This window comes from Schistocerca serialis, chromosome 7 (assembly GCF_023864345.2).
Source record: "Schistocerca serialis cubense isolate TAMUIC-IGC-003099 chromosome 7, iqSchSeri2.2, whole genome shotgun sequence".
Lineage (NCBI taxonomy): Eukaryota > Metazoa > Arthropoda > Insecta > Orthoptera > Acrididae > Schistocerca > Schistocerca serialis.
This window is the reverse complement of record NC_064644.1, coordinates 49,235,438-49,251,822: the sequence shown is the minus strand read 5'-3', so window position 1 is coordinate 49,251,822 and position 16,385 is coordinate 49,235,438. Positions and strand designations below refer to the sequence as shown.

The following is a 16,385-nucleotide window of genomic DNA, read 5'->3' as shown; positions in this document are numbered from 1 at the left end:
TTGTTAGGGCATATTCTGAGGCATCAAAGTATCACCAATTTAGTATTGGAGGGCAGCACGGAGGGTAAAAATCGTAGAGGGAGACCAAGAGATGAATACGCTAAACGGATTCAGAAGGATGTAGGTTGCAGTAGGTACTGGGAGATGAAGAAGCTTGCACAGGATAGAGTAGCATGGAGAGCTGCATCAAACCAGTCTCTGAAGACAACAACAACAACAACAATGTGATACAACAGGTAATTGTTGATATTGTTGGGGACATGACTCCATGAGCAGCTGTGCAGATCGCGGGTCTATTTAAATGGTTATTGTAAGATGGCCACTGGAGAAACTTAACTCCGGACGTGCTGGTCGTAGAGACTGCCGGCCGAAGTAAATCCACCTGCGGTGCGGCTGGTGTTTGACGGGCGACGCCGCCCCGCCGCTGTCAGCGTCCGGCAGCCGGCCACAGCTGATTTCCGCGGTCAGCGACTTGGCAACGTCGTCGCGCTGCCGGCTCCGTATCGATTTCGAGTACAAAGTGAGCTTTCGCGCCGGGTCACTGGGTCGACGCAGACATCGACTTTGCCGTAACGCCGCAGCTTCACTGTTTTGCATCGATTAAGCCACCTCCAAAAGACTCGGCGGCCGCATTCTCCGCGGCACAACAGGACGTCGCTTGCGGCGCGGGATGAAAGTGGCCAGGCGGAACAAAGGAGGCGCCCGTCGAGATGACATCGCGCGTCTCGAGTGAGTCCGCCACTAAAGCCTTCAGAACTTTACAGTCTGCTACCAGGCGCTGGGAAGATGCGCGCCGCGGGTCTTAAACAAGCTCCGGTGTCGCAGGTACGCTCCTAATTACATGGAGGAAAGGTTTACGAAAAAAAAGGGAAGAAAAGGCTTGCTTTCCAAAACAAGACTGCAGGGCTTGCGAGATGCGGTGAAAATATATTTTCAGATGGCCATCAGACCAGAATTTAAATTTAATGTGTTATTCACTGCCGCCAAAGTTCCATATAATTTTTTCTGACATCATTGCAGTGAAATATTACGTAAGTTTTAAATATTTCTATTTGAGTTTTGTAGTTTTTTAGGTTAGCACCGAAAAAACCTGGTGAAATCTTACTTCTTCATCAACACGTTTCTTCCGTCATGGAGTGTCACAGTTTTTGCCATGTTACCAGCGCGTCTCCCGAACAGATGGACCAAACAATTTGCAATATTATCACCGCAATGTGTTTGTTCCGCCCGCTGCGACAACCTAGCGCGTTAGCATGTTGCTTTCGGGATTATTTCGTCGTTTAAGGACGAGAGCCAATGTGCCGGTCAGCCTGGATGTGACTTTCAAGCGGTTTCTCACGTATAATTAAGTGAAATGGTTCAAATGGCTCTGAGCACTATGTGACTTAACTTCTGTGGTCATCAGTCTCCTAGAACGTAGAACTACTTAAACCTACCTAACCTAAGGACATCACACACATCCAAGCCCGAGGCACGGTTCGTACCTGCGAGCGCAGCGTAACTAGGTGAATACCGGGCTGATTCCCATGCCCCACTTCTGTTGCAGGATTCATGAACATCTAGAAAACGTTAGCACACTTTCATTGAGGGGAGCTCTAAACGCAAACCGATGGGATAGACGAATTCCATTGCTGTGGATAGGAGGTGGCGAGAGCAGAGACATTCGGTCACCGACTACCACTAGCATGGCCAAATCCGCAAATCAGCATACCGACTCCGCATAGATACCGCATACAGGCCGGGGTGGGGGTGGGGGGGGAATGAGCACAGCGTTTGCTAGAGCCTACACTACCCAGTTATCTCATGATTTCGCTATATAGGTGCCCCAGGGACAGAGCCCTCTGCGCTTCTGAATGCCATGTGGGAGCCGAGTTAAATGCCCGGTACTGATATGGAAACTTGTTGTGAGTCCTGGAACATGGTGCACTTAGCCTCACAATGCCAACTGAGAGGCAGCTGCAATGAGAAGTACCCCTCTCGAGTCTCGAAAGCTAGTAGCGGGCGGGAGGACGGTGCGACGCCGCAGCCAAAAGACACCTGTGGCCGGGGCTGACACTGCGGCCGGTCGACATCGTGTCGTGCTTTGCACCTCATCGTGCTCACTTTTTTATTATTTTACTCCACGAATAAATCTTTTGCACGTTGACTAAAAAAGTGCGGAACACGGCTGAAGCTCCACACCTAGAGTAGTTGTAAATGTCTCTATGTTTGCCGGGAAGTGTAATTCAGCTCTGTACGGGATGGACGCCTTGCCCCATAACTAAAATGCTAAAGATAAATGTACATGGTGAAAATACTATACTACTGGCCATTAAAATTGCTACCCCACGAAGATGACGTGCTACAGTCGCGAAATTTAACCGACAGGAAGAAGATGCTGTGATATGCAAATGATTAGCTTTTCAGAGCATTCACACAAGGTTGGCGCCGGTGGCGACACCAACAACGTGCTGACATGAGGAAAGTTTCCAACCGATTTCTCATACACAAATAGCAGTTGACCGGCGTTGCCTGGTGAAACGTTGTTGTGATGTCTCTTGTAAAGAGGAGAAATGCGTACCATCACGTTTCCGACTATGATAAAGGTCGTATTGTAGCCTATCGCATTGCGGTTTATCGTATCGCGACATTGCTGCTCGCGTTGGTCGATGTCCAATGACAGTTAGCAGAATATGGAATCGGTGGGTTCAGGAGGGTAATACGGAACGCCGTGCTGGATCACAACGGCCTCGTATCACTAGCAGTCGAGATGACAGGCATCTTATCCGCACGGCTGTAACGGATCGTGCACCCACGTGTCGATCCCTGAGTCAGCAGATGGGGACGTTTGCAAGACAACTATATGCACGAACAGTTCGACGACATGTGCAGCAGCATGGACTATCAGCTCGGAGACCATGACTGCGGTTACCCTTGACGCTGCATCACAGACTGGAGAACTTGCGATGGTGTACTCAACAACGAACCTTGGTGCACGAATGGCAAAACACATCGACGTGTTGGAAGAATTGCTCCTCTAAGTTGCAGCCGTCTCAGAATTTAGGACTCATGTCATATGTTGACTTGGTATTTTCACTTTCGTAAGCACGCTTATGTCAAAAATGACTATCCCAGTAGGTGAAACTACGCCCCTTTACAAGAATAGACGAAAGTTGACGATAGTATATTGTTGCTCAATATTAGTTGTATTATCTAGAAAAGATACTGAAATTCGAACCTTGATTTGGTCTAATTCTTCAGTATCGTTGATCACACATAAGAGTATCAATGAACGTTTACGTTCCTTTCTTTTTTAGGACGTCGGGAGTTTTACTGAGTAACATTATTCCGGCGAAAGTGGCGCACAGCTCTTGCTGAATGCCCCAGTAGTGTGTACAATACTTTACATTTGCTAGCGCCGTTTATTATGCTGATAATTTTACACTACCTCCTGCATGTAAGTTAAAATTCAACAGTCCTTTGTTCCTCTAGGAAAATTGTTAGGTTTTAGCTTTAATGTGTATGTATAGTTATTTAGCGAAAGAAACATACTGAATGTACTTAAAGAGTAATTCCAACGAAAAAAATCGAGAATACGTACTGTTTCATAACTTTGCGGGAGAGATATGTTAAATGGCTAATGTCAGTATTACACCTATAAGGGACAAATACTGTACTTGTTCGTTTGTTGACATTCGCAGTGTCTTGTTCTGTATTCCGTAAAAAAATAAAAAAACCTTCCCCACGAATTGAACAGCGTTTTTATACTGTACAAAAAAGTATGCGTGGCCTTGTTCATTAAATATCATGCCCTCCTCTTCTATTTTCCTCTCGTTAAAAATCTTTGAGTGCGTTGTTGTTGTTGTTGTTGTTGTTTTTGGTCATGTGTAACTAATACTTCGATAGTCTGTGTTGCTGTACTGCTCATTGTAATGTTTGAAATATACCAATAATGGTGATGATCCAATATCTTTTCATGTTTTTGACGAATGCAGACCAATTGCTGGAAAGAGCGCTACCCGAAGACAAGCATTACACGTAGGCCACGACGCAACCTGTTCCCGCGCTCCAATATGACCGACTACGTGAACGCAGCTTAACAGTCAACCCTGAAAAGCACCGTAACTACCAACTCATGTTTCTAAATGGTTGTTTTGAAACTTTTTTTCTGCAAGAAAACTATGCAAAATCCTTCGTGGTTTTCTTCCTTGCATCATGAGCGGACCGCAAGACTTACTTTTACCGGGCATGGGCAACAGGTTGCCGTACTTATTTAAGCCACTACTGGTGTTTGGTGCCTAGTTTGCCGATAAGATTTCTTTGAATTCACCTGTATTTACAATCTCTGTACTAACTTTTATTGTAACAGTCAGAAAAGCGAGTGTCTGTAATACACACAGAATGGTTATTGTTATTGTGGAAAATACACAAAATTAGCTGGCTTGGCCGCAATTCCACACTATCAGTGTTACTACACAGTCCAGACACATTGCGACCGTGCATATGGTCGACCTCGAAGTGCAATAACCACTCACAGAAGACACTAGCACAGCACTAACAGTGGAGAGTATACGAATATAAAGCGTGTCGACGGAAAGGGGGGGGGGGGGGGGAGGGAGCAATACAGTTTGTGTCGTAATGCGGAAACGAAGCTCTGTATCTGACGTTCATAAGGACATGATCATTGGCTTTCGGGCCAAGGGTTGAAGCATTTCCGAAACGGATAAGTTTGTAAACTGTTCCCATGCCATCGCGCTTAAAGTATACCGCGCATTGCAAAAGTGCGCCATCCAATACCGGCGCCGCAACAACTGTGGTGCACCACGGGCCGTAGGTGACAGGGGTGAACGACAGAAGGTGGAGATGGGAGCGGGCTAATACAGTAGTGGAAATCAGTATAAAGGCAAGGTTGTCTCTAGCACGCGATACCGAATTTATTATGAAAGTAGTAGGTTCATATGAAACATACCGTAATGACAGCATTATATAGTTTCTTCCATAACAGGAGTAACAAAATAAGACGTTCGCATTTTATGGGTGGAAACTGGTATAAAGTCATTCATTGCCGTGTTGGTTTATTACATTGTTAGTACTTTGTTCAAACTCCGTTCTTCCTAATTATCTCAAAAGTCCACTTCGGCAGTGATTTTGTTAGGGTTTGTCACCCACTTTTTTGGTATCGCACTTTTCAGCTCACATACGGCCTGTAATTGCCTTCCTTTGCGATAAATACGCCTTGCAAGTATTCTCCAAAGGTTTCCCACGGGATTCATATCCCGGCTACGTGCATGCCAGGGCAAGACATCGGTATCTTTATCTTTAAACCACATTTGGTTGTGGCAGAAACATACACAGCCGGCCGGAGTGTCCGAGCGGTTCTAGGCGCTACAGTTTGGAACCGCGCGTTCGCTACGGTCGCAGGTTCGAATCCTGCCTCGGGCATGGTTGTGCGTGATGTCCTTAGGTTAGTTAGGTTTAAGTAGTTCTAAGTTCTAGGAGACTGATGACCAAAGAAGTTAAGTCCCATAGTGCTCAGAGACATTTTTAGAAACATACACAGATGCATTATGTCGTTGGAACATTAGACTTCAGTTCGCTAGATCCTTATAGATCATAACCATATCTGTCTCCAGCGGCTCAGTGTACATGTTAGAGTTCATTCTAGTGTTCGACCAAGCAATGCGCGACTTACTTTTATCGCAGATGACTACCCAGATCCACTTGCCACCATCAAAATTTCTGCCCATTCTTACCTGTTGCTCTGTTCCCTGATTTTGCCAATAATGTTGAAATCCAGCCCGTCCATTTACATTAAGCTTCTTCTCATCACTGAAGCTCACTTTTATCTCATTCTAAAGTCCATGACATACGTTTTTTGGCAAACTCTGAGGCACGACCTAATGCAAACATAACAAATATCATCAAGAAAGTATTTCTATTACTGGTGTGGTCGGAAGAGCAGTGTTGCTTTTAAGTGAGAACACTTTATGTATCCGTAAAGGATTTCGTTGTGTCATCCTTCTCAAAGAGATTTCATTGTGGAAGCCGCACCAGATGTGGATTAAAACTCAATGTTTAGAGGATTATGGTGATCCTCTCAATTGCGAATAAAAGAGAAGTTGAACGTTGACTCTCTTCTATCACATTTGTTGCAGATACACGCTCCTACCGACTGACACACTCGAATGAAGTCGCGTGGAGCATGGCAAAGTTGCCCAGAGGGTTCTTTTTGCTTGATACTAGTTGCTATTGACAAATGTCATCACCGTTTCATGACAATATCTTTGCCACTCTCTATCAACAACTGGTTTAGGAGAACACACCGCTGTATGGACAAGTGGACATGTGATGTACATTCGTTGTGATGTTGCTACAGTCCGCATTTTGCCAGTAGCCGCTGGCGAGTTCCTTCACGGACATTGCTTCGTTCCTCGATTTAATGTGGAAGCCGAGATGGAAACTGTCATCTGTAAGCGACCCAGGCGGTGATCGCGCCTGCATTTGTCAGCTCATTCGGCCAAACCACAGGCTGGGTAGCGATATTGACAGCTCGATAGCAATCTCGTGTTGTGTACGGCAGATTTAAATTCCCCAAGCTGAAGCTTGTCATTCGGTAACACGTTCTGCATTGTACCGCGTGTCAGAGGTGCAGTGCTGAACAGTGGTGCATGTCACAAAAATATCCTGACTCACGCGAAGTTCATCGGGAAAATCGTCGACCTTTGAGGTAAAGATGGACACCAGGAAAGAGGGCTACAAAATATTCCGAAGAAAATTATGGGAACCTTGGGGAAAATTATGGGAACCTTGGGGGGGGGGGGGGGGGGGGTTCTGGAAGGATCAAGGATTAAGAGAGAAGAGAACGTTCTTGGAGTTAAGTCAAAAATGAGAAAAAGTACTGAAAGAAGCTGTTGCTTAGTACTTCGCCGTCTTAGCATACTACCAAAAAGATGGTACTAAACAAGTAAGGCTTAGATTGGAGAAACTTAAAAACGTATTGGGAATGATTCCAAAAGAATGGCGAGGGTGAAAAGGCAAACGTACGAAATAGATCTGATGAAGAGCAAAATATTAAACTTCACAGCGCAGCAGTGAAGCCAGCAGCATTCTCATAGACACGGAAGCTGTCAACACTTTAGAAAACAGAAACAATCATGTTGACGAAAAAAAATCACCTCTGGAAGCTCCGTATGAGAACACAAAAGTAAGAGGACGAGTTTCGTTACACGCATGTTGAAACGACTTGAGAAGAAATATTGGTTGACCAGACAGTTCTTCGAATACATTGTGTAATTAAAATTATTCATAGTGTAAATGAAAGCGTAGTATAGCGTATAAATATGTACTGAAACTAATTATTGCTGATCATTCTCTGGGTAAAGTAACAATCGTAAAATATTTATTGTAACAGTCCCAGTTAGACTTAGTCACTCGTGATAACTGGTTTCGATCACATTTAATGATCATATTCAGATCTGATTAATCTCAAGTTGCACACACACACACACACACACACACCCACACCCACACACACACACACACACACACACACACACACACACAGCCACCCAACGCGCGCGCTCAGGCCGTCCATGGTGTATGGCGGAGGGTACCAGGTACCACCACTCATTTCATTTCCTGTTTCATTCCCAAATGGAGCGACGGAAAGACAGCTGTTTGTCAGTGGTCGTCAAACACCTTTGCTAAAGAGCCAATACAGACTTGTGGGCCGCCACCTTCTACTGCATATGTACCGATCTCACTATTAATTGGTAATCTATATAAATTAGTATCTTGTGAGCTCCCAATCTACAATCTGTAGTAAGGGCGCTACAAAATGGCCGCCCCCAAGTACTCATCGTTAAAAATCGGCACCATTCGAAAAATCTCGTGTCGACTGTTCTGTTTGTTATTGCTGCCCCCTCGGCGACTTCAGAGTTGCGACAGTGTAATTGACTGACGAGATGTGTTGTTTGTGCGAGAGGATAATTAATAACAGCAATTGTACTACATTTAAATATCTTACGCAATATAAAACACAATCACAAATGTCAACTAAATGTTTTAATAATTTTTCTTCTAGATATTGCATTAAACACTGAAGCGCCAAAGAAACTGGTATAGGCATGCGTATTCAAATACAGAGATATGCAAACAGGCAGAATACGGCGCTGTGATCGGCAAATTTTATACATGATAACTAGTGTCTGGCGTAATTGTTGGATCAGTCACTGCTGCTACAATGACAGGTTATCAAGATTCAAATGAGCTTGTGCATAGTGTTATAGTTGGCGCACGAGCGTTGGGGCATAGCATCTCCGAGAGAGCGACGACGTGGGGATTTTCCCGTATGACCATTTCATGAGTGTACCGTGAATATCAGGAATGAGGTAAATATCAAATCTCCGACATCGCTGCGGCCGGCGAAAGATCCTGCAACGACGACTGAAGAGAATCGATCAACGTGACAGAATTGCTGCAGATTTCAGTGCTAGGCCATCAACAAGTGTCAGCGTGCGAACCATTCAACGAAACGTCATCGATATGGACTTCCGGAGTCGAAGGCCCACTCGTGTACCTTTGATGACTGCACGACACAAAGCCTTACGCCTTGCCTGGGCCCGTCAACACCGACATTGGTCTGTTGATGATTGGAAACATGTTGCCTGGTTGGACGAGTCTCGTTTCAAATTCTATCGAGCTGATGGACGTGTACGGATATGTAGACAACCTCCTGAATCCATAAACCCTACATGTCAGCAGGGGGCTGTTCAATCTGGTGGAGGCTCTGTGATAGTGTGGGGCGTGTGCATTTGGAGTGATATGGGACACCTGATACATTTAGATACGAGTCTGACCGGTGACACGTACGTAAGCATCCTGTCTGATTACCTGAATCCATTCAAGTCCATTGTGCATTCAGTTGGAGTTGGGCAATTCAAGCAGGACAATGCGCACACCGCGCGCGCTGCAGAATGGCTCCGGGAACAGTCTTCTGAGTTTAAACACTTCCGCTGGCCACCAAACTCCCCAGACGTGAACATTATTGAGCTTACCTGGAATGCCTTGCAACTCGCTGTTCAGGAGAGATCTCCACCCCGTCGTACTCTTGTAGATTTACGGACAGCCCCGCAGGATTCATTGTGTCAGTTCCTTCCAGCATTACTTCAGACAATAGTCGAGTCCATGCCACGTCGTGTTGCGGCACTGTGGGGTCTTGCCCACTCGTCTCGTATAGTGTGCTTAAAGGAGGCACCGTTCTCCGAATGCTATACAACAATTCAAGCAAAATCACATTAATAATTTTTATTACAAATAACAAGAATGACAGTACCTGACTTGTATGTGCATCGTGTGTCGCAACCGATGGGCGACATGCAGACAGTAATGTTCTTCGCTATAGACAGTGTCCAAACAAGCAGTGGTTGGAGATCAGTAATAACTGTTATGCGAGTGCCAGTCTACAACTCCGAAACCTCTCCAGTAATTTTCGGCCGAAGCTGGCAGGAGCGGCGCTTATATTCACTTCGGCTAGATGCCGCTTCTGTCGTGGTGCGATCGTAATCAACGCTCCGTTGGCCATCTTCGTTTCACCGCTTCTCTTCTCTTGCGTTCTTCATCTTCATCCTGGCGCTTGTGGTTACTCCAGAACAGGCACTTCTGCGTGCTAGCGGGGACGATATGAGGCAGGTGTACCAGTTTCTTTGTCTCTTCAGTGTGTTACAACAACCTTCACGGAATATCATATTCCGTGCTGTAAATGCGGTATCATTTCTCTGATGCACATTCACGAATCCATGTTACTTCTATGTGAAAATTAAATCACAGAGTCGCTTGGTACACTAGCTTACGCCCGTGAGTTGTCAGTACTGGAAGAGAAACAACAAAACATTCCCCCTCTCATATCGTGTGTTGCTTACCTTTTACACTGAGGTAAGCGGCCAACTTTATTCAGCTCAAGAGCGAAGTAACCAACGTCAATGAAAATTAAGCACGTCTTCAAATGTTACTTCGGTAAATATTTTTATTTGTTAACTAAGTATGAAAACTACATACATTCTTAAGAATCCTTAACGGTAATTGACGTTTTTGGATTCGGCGGTTAGTTGCTAGATGCGTATACCAAGAAAATCTGAGTATCACGGTCCGCTCGAACACTCGATTGGGTCCGCAAGTGACTCGCTGGCCACAGTTTAACGGCCACTGGTCTTTGTGTCCTAATTTCTCTTATATTTGTGTCCTCAGTCCTCACCCCGAGTGTATGTTGGCAACAGTAGAACTGTTCTACAGTCGGCTGCTAATGCCCGTTCTCTAAGTTTTCTCAATAGTGTTCGGTGAAAAGAACGCCGTCTTTCCTCCATGGATTCCTGCTTGAGTTCACGAAGAATCTCCGCAATACCCGCGTGTTGGTCAATCCTATCAGTATCAAATCTATTGGGACGCTTACGAATTGCTCCAATGTCTTAACATTAATCCGAGCTGGTGGGGATCTCAGACACTCGAGCAGTATTCAAGAATGGATCGTACTGGTGTTCTGCGTGTGACGTTCATAATGAGCTGTACTTTCCTAGACTACTCCCCATCAACCAAAGTCGACTATTCGCCTTCCATGCTACCGGCTTTATGTGCTCATCCCATTTATATTGCTTTGCAACGTTACGCCTGTATATTTAATCAACGTGGTTGTGTCAAGAAGCACACTGCTAATACTGTATATGAACGTTACGTTATTGTTTTTCCTGCTTATCTGTGTTAACGCACATTTTTGTATGTTTAGAGTAAGCTGCCATTCATCACACCAAAAAGAAATTTTGTCGGAGTCACCCGGTTCGCAGGATATCGTGCGAGGATGACTTCGCACGAGTGATGCCTTCGAAATCGGTGCTGATTTAGGGACAGAAGCTTTTCTGTCTCAGGGAAATTTAGTGTATTCGAACATAGAATATGCGTAAGAATTCCACTGAATGTTGTCCCAAGTGTTCTGTAGTGCCGTTCCGTATTTATTTTACAAGCTTATGACTGGTGTGTGTTTTTTTATTTTTATTTTTATTTTTTTTAAGGCATTTGAGGTTTCAGAACTCGTACTTAATCGGATCCGAACATGATTATTAAAAGTGATCAAAACCATTTATCAAGAATGACTAACGGTAACTGAACCTGTTACAATAAATATTTTATAAAATTTATACAGTCGCGATATCCCTCATGGCAATATGCTATCCATTATTGAAGTCGTAAGACCCTTGGGAGTGACCTTCCGCAGCGACCTAAAGAATAACAACCACATACAACTACTTGTAGGAAGATTAGATGCGTGGGTGTAATTGAGTTTAGGAAATATATGAAAACGTAATTCAGCTACGACAAAATGGCTTGCAGAACACACGTTGGACGGATTCTTGAGTGCTACTCGTCAGTTTGGGGCCCTTGCCAAGTTGGATTGATAGAATATCCAACAATACCTGCCATTACTGTTTCCTGTAGTCAGCGCGAAAATGTCCCGGAGATGCTCATAAAGATCCAGTGACAGGCGCTACGAGATAAGCATGTGGATCACGGAAGGGGAACTGTTAAAATTCATAGATGAGAGATGTTATTCCGTCCCAAGTACGTCTCATGAAATTGCGTAACGGGGGATTAGGGAAAGTATTGGTAAAGATATTCATTCGTTCTTCCCACGCAGAAGTCACTGTTGGGATAGTAACAGGGGCACCAGTTACAGTCGGATCCTCCACCACACACAGAAAGGTGGCTTGTGCAGTGTAGGTTTTCAGACGCCGTTGATTTGGAAAAATGAGAGTGGACGAAAGGTTTTAGTTCCAAGAGGCCCTAAGCTTGCAAAATTTGTTGACAGATAAATACCGTACATTTGCATGGACTCTGTCAACCTGACAGATTTTTTTTTTTTTTTTTTTTTACTGTATTGCGAAGACTGTTTTGATGCAGCTCTACACACTGTTCTATGCTAGTCTCCTTATATCTGCGTTACTACTGCAGGGTACGTCAATTAGAACTTTCTTATTGTAGTCAAATGTTGGTCTTCCTCTACAATTTTTGCTCCTCCACACTTCTGTAATTCTTCAAAAATTGGATCTGCGATTAATCGCTTGCGTTTTGTGTCTGAACCAAAGAGTTCTCAACGAACTGAATTGACGAAATACTCTCAAAACTTTTGCCGAAAAAGTCGTTTACATACTCATTATTGTTGTTAATATTTGCTCATATCCTTTTGAGTCATCACATCTCGTACAACGCGAAAGACCGTCAGTGTTTGTCATGCTTGTCGTGTGGTAGATGTAATCAGCTAGAATTCAAAAAGACGGAACTGATGAAAATTGGTTTCCGTACATTGCCCACCGTTTACTTTCATTATTGTGTATTGTGTGTATTAAACTGGGAACGTAGAAATGACGGAGAGGCTTCGTCCCACCGCAGCCCTCAGTGGTTCACAGCAGTCCACCCACCCCAGCGCCGCCCGACATCGAACCCAGGGTTCGGCCCCCAATGGGCCCCCACCCCCTCCCGGGAAGGTCTCATACCAGACGAGTATAACACCAAATGTTCGCGTGGTAGAGAAATTGTGGTGTATGCGTACTTGGAGAGAGTGTTTGCGCAGCAATCACAGACATAGTGTAACTGAGGCGGAGTAAGGGGAACCAGCCCCCATTCGCAGAGGTAGATGGAAAACCGCCTTAAAAACCGTGCACAGCCGGCTGGCACACCTGACCTCGACACTAATGCGCCTGACGGATTCGTGACGGGGACCGGCACGCCTTCTTGGTCGGGAAGCAGCGCGATAGACCGCGCGGCTAGCTGGGCGGGCTTACTTTCATTAAGTTCGTATTGCTGTGAAGAGTTACCAAGCAGGAGTTCCTGAGATGGTTTTTGGAAGAAGACGACTGTTTGCCAAGATTCGACTTTCTTAACTGTCCTATGTGACAGCGCACAGGAGCAATACCTCCGTCGGTAACAGCATTTCCCACAAAAAAGAACGCATCGGAGTCTAGTCCCAGTCCGGCACACAATTTTGATGTGCCAGGAAGTCGAATGATATATCACACATGGCTGCCGAGGAAAGATCTTTCCCAGGTACGATAGCCCTTCTGCGGTTCATTGTTTGTTGATGGTGCTAGTTACGAAGCACCAGCGGAATTTAAGTAGAAGGTCTTAGAAGAAAGGTGAAGTTGCCGTATCAGCCATTTTGCAGGCCGCTGATGATGGGTGGACGCCTAGAGACTTGATTATGTTAATCTAAGTGCGTGGTGTTTTTCAGCATTAGACTATTGTAAGAGGAGAACGTTAAAAACTAGCTGGAGGAGGCTGTGGTCGAAAACAACGGACTTTTTGAAATTGTATTAGATTGAATTACACGTTACTGGATTCGATGAAACGATTTGACTATCATAATTTGTACTTCACAGGCGTTCCTTATGGTGACACGATGTTTTACCTACTGGTCCACAGTATTTGGATGTCTAAGGGCTTCCTGAGTAGCGGTCAGAGAGCTGTAGCGCTCATTAGTAGAATAGGAGCTGTGACTGTACCACATTTTAAAAACCGAGACTGACTACTTAAAAAAATCGCAAATGTAAGAAGCAAATTCAGGTCCGTCAATTATGTTTCTATCCCATACGGTGGCGTAAATACTTCGTCCCTCATCCGGAACTCGTGGACAGTAGGAGCGGACATGTCTCGTTAGAACACACACACACACACACACACACACACACACACACACACACACACACACACACACACGCACGCACTAAAGAAGGATTTCAGTAGTTTTGAACAGCTCCCTGCTTCAGTAGACACTGTCTAGGTGGAGGATAGCTCTTGCCTTTCTCCATTTACAGAACCAGTTGGGGTAGTAATTTAAATTGATGAGGCAAAACATACGACTACATTCTTAGCAGCGTGTTGATCCATCTTTTGGACGCAAAGCGAATGTGCGTGCAGTGCCCTCAATGTGTCCTTTTGGTAGGTTTCCGGAGATACGTGTCACCAGACGTCGACACACAAGTCACGAAATTCCCATAAATTGCTGACGTGGCGCCGGACAGCGTCTTAGATGTGTTCCATTCTGGTTCATCAGGCGGATTTGGTGGCCACGACATTAACGTGAGTTCACTGTGATGCTCCTCAAACGACCGTAGCACGATTCTGGTCTTCTGCCACGGTTCAGTTATACCACTGGAAAGTGCCATCGCCGTCAGGGAGGAAGACATCAGGTGGTACGCAGTAATGTTCGCCTGCTCCACAGCTGTCACGTTGCTGCCTTCGATTAACACCACAGGCCCCATGGAAACCCAGGTGAATGTCTTCCGTAGCGTAATAATGTCCCCATCTATGAGAGTCCGTGGTGCGGTGCATATTTCAAGCAGCTGCTCACCTGGATAACGGCGTATCTGGAACCGCCATCGACGTCGTGTAACAAGAAATATGACTCATCGGGCCAGTTTCCATTGATTCATATGATGGCGTCCACCTATCATCAGCGGCCTGCAGAATGGTTGATACGGCACCTTCACCTTTCCTCTAAGAACTTCTACTTAAATTCCGCTGGTGCTTCGTAACTAGCACCCGCTACAGTCGTAACTGACGATGTTGGGTCAACATGGGAACACGTTGGCGTAGTCTGCTGCAGAGCCCTACGCTCAGCAATCTGCTCTGAACCGTGTGCCCGGAAACACTTGGCCTGCACCAGCGTTGTGCCTGTTGTCAGATTTGACACAGATTACGGCCTGTTGTACTTCACAGAGCGCGCGTGCCCCAGACATCCACGTTCCGTGATGGGGAGTCGAAGACTTACTCGTCAACCACTCGTGGTTTCGCTGTCCTTCAGCCGTTATTCACAGAGGCTCACGCCAGTGGCACTCCAGCAACCGAGCAGCTTCCCAGTTTCGAGATGATCGTTGCGAGACACCGGGCCGTAACAGTCTGCCCTTTGTCAAAGTCTCTTTCGCAGTGGATACCATCATATGCGGCGTGTATCTTCGCTTGTATGATTCCTCATTTGTGTCCCTTCCGCTTGTATACTTCCTTGCTGCGATATGTGTTCGCAACGCCACCAGGTGGCATTTAGTCTCGCGGAGGGAAGTGGTCTTAACTTTCTGGCTTGGAAGTGTATACAGGCCTCTGAGGAGGAAACAGACGTATGGACAAGAGGCTATAGTCTGCACCTGTGTCAAACACAATCACACGAATAGTCGCGTTTCCATTACTTCGAGCTGCAGTTATGACATTGCTTGGAACTGGAACTGCAGGTTGTGTAACATATTGCTTCTCATTTGTTTTTATTGCAAAGTGTTCTTACAACCAACGTTATTAATGCCACAAATAATATCTATTCTTTTTATAGCTCGTGTACACATTCGCTGTGTATCTGTAGTTGAGAATCAAGTAAGAAAATTAGCGTTCGAGCGCAATGTTAATATTTTACAGCATTAATGCGAGATGTAACGCTTTCAAATGACGTTCGAAGCAGACATCGTGAACTTGGAACGTCAGTGTTCGGTTATGGAATGATAAGAGAGCATATACAGGGTACGATCAAACAACAGTAGGACTGATTTTATTACAAGTAATTTATTGCATATGTCGGTACAGATCCTTAATAGTCTTCCAAATAGGACCCTTGTTCTTCGACACACCGTGCATAACGTGTCTGCCAATTAGCCAAGACTTCCTGGAAGACTCTCGGCGGAATGCTGTTGTCTTCATTACAGCCGCTTGGACGTCTTCGATGGAGTCGAAACGTTCTCTCTTAATGTCCAGTTTCAAGCGAGGGAAGAGAGAGAAGTCCGGCGGAGCCACGACTGAGCCGCAGGTGGGGTGAGGAAATGTGGCAACGCCGTGACCTGAGCTGGACGCTGCCCTGTGGCGCGGGCACGGCGCATTGTCGTGCTGGAGCTTACAGGAACGAACGGTGTGCGGTCGCACCCGGATGACTCTTCTTCTCGCAACCTATCGAGCACTTCCGCATAAAACTGCGCATTCACGGTTTGTCCAAGAGGTACAAATTCCTACGCCATGACGATTAAAAAAAAAAAATCGCACATCTTTGGTGTTGGCGGGCGACCGACGCGTTGGTAATCTGTAGAGCACATCGAAGGATTCCTCGGCGGTTTTTCCAAGTTTGAAACAAAACTTCACGGCGTAGTGCTGCTCGAGATTCCGTTCGATGCTGCGCGTGACTACACTACTCCGTAGCGGCTCACGAGAAAGCGTGTTCCGTTGCAATAGGCCGGCGCGCGACTTCCGAGGATCGCCTTCTGTTCGTGAAGGCCCCTGCCCCCCCCCCCCCCCCCCCACTCCCGCCCTTGCACCACCATCACGCCCAGCCACCCCTACGACAATTAGTCTGTCTTACAGAAAATCAGTCTTATTACTTTTTGCTCCCATCC

At 45.7% G+C, this 16,385-nt stretch overlaps 1 protein-coding gene across 2 annotated transcripts in view; it reads left to right on the top strand.

The window, feature by feature from the left end:
- LOC126412726 (myotubularin-related protein 6) overlaps positions 1–16,385 on the top strand; it is a 437,584-nt gene that overhangs the window by 123,626 nt on the left and 297,573 nt on the right. The window contains exon 1 of one of the 2 annotated variants that reach the window (XM_050082455.1): positions 709–729. The exons of the other annotated variant lie outside the window; for it this stretch is intronic. The gene's annotated coding sequence lies outside the window, so the exon portion shown is untranslated. Of the gene's footprint in view, positions 1–708; positions 730–16,385 lie in introns of those variants that run through there. 2 annotated transcript variants of the gene reach the window in all.